The following is a 1,202-nucleotide window of genomic DNA, read 5'->3' on the forward strand; positions in this document are numbered from 1 at the left end:
TGTTTTCGATAACCACTACTTAACATTCCGGAACAATATCATAGCCTTTACAGTAATTCCGTCACGTTTAGGTCATAGTTAAAGCACTCCGTCTTCAGGCCACAAGTGGCCCATCGGGACCATCGACCGCAGTGTCATCCCCAGCTGAGGATGTGGATAGGAGGGGCGTGGGGTCACCACACCGCTCTCCCGGTCGTTATGATGGTTTTCTTCGACCGGAGCCGCTACTATTCGGTCGAGTAGCTCCTCAATTGGCATCACGAGGCTGAGTGCACCACGAAAAATGGCAACAGCGCTTGGCGGCCCAGACGGTCACCCATCCAAGTGTTGGCCACGCTCGACAGCGCTTAACTTCGATGATCTGACGGGAACCGGTGTTACCACTGCGGCAAGGCCGTTGCCTTTTAGGTCATAGTTAATCAGTTTCTAAAAAAAAAAATCTTTTGAAGTTCCACTAAAAATAACCCATTGTAGTGTCAAGGTGTCGCTCTATTAATTTATTCTTATGCACCTGTGATCTAGGAATAGCGACTTTGATTAGTAATCAGAAAGTCCACGGTTCAAGGTGCGAAACCTGCCACTGCTTAAATTTTGATTAATAATCAGCATTGACGGCCGAAGACTTCCGTCATAAGAAGTCACCCTCATTCTGCCAACGGCCTTGTCAAAGAGGGTGGAGGAGCGGACAGAGGTTCAGGGCACTCTCTTGTCCTTGGGGTGAGAAACTGCCCCTAGAGGTGGAAGAATAAGCAATGATAAACGGCATGAGGATGCAGAAGGCAATGGAAACCACTGCATTAAAGACACCTAACGTGTATTCACAGGACATGTGGCTCTTAACTGAAAAAGTGTCATGATGATCTCTCCATTGGCAAAATATTCCGGAATAGTCACCAATCGGATCTCCGGGATGGGGCTACCAAGAGGCAGTTGACCATGAGAGAAAGCATGACTAACCAACAAAAGGCTAACATTCTACGAGTCGGAGCGTTGAATGTCACAATCTTCATTGGGAAGTTAAAAACCTGCGAGGGAAATGGAAAGGCTCACTCTGTATATAGTAGTCAGTCAAGTGAAATGGAAACGAACATAGATTTCAGTTCAGGTGAATATAGGGTAATATCAGCAACAGAAGCAAATGGTATAACGGGAGTAGGATTCGTTATGGATAGGAAGGTAGCACAGAGAGTGAGTTACTGTGA

The 1,202-nt window shown here is 46.5% G+C and overlaps 1 pseudogene; it reads right to left on the minus strand.

The window, feature by feature from the left end:
• Window positions 1-284: 284 nt before the first annotated feature.
• LOC124722797 lies at window positions 285-402 on the minus strand (annotated as a pseudogene).
• Window positions 403-1,202: the final 800 nt, after the last annotated feature.

This window comes from Schistocerca piceifrons, chromosome 1 (assembly GCF_021461385.2).
Source record: "Schistocerca piceifrons isolate TAMUIC-IGC-003096 chromosome 1, iqSchPice1.1, whole genome shotgun sequence".
In the NCBI taxonomy this organism is placed as follows: Eukaryota; Metazoa; Arthropoda; class Insecta; order Orthoptera; family Acrididae; genus Schistocerca; species Schistocerca piceifrons.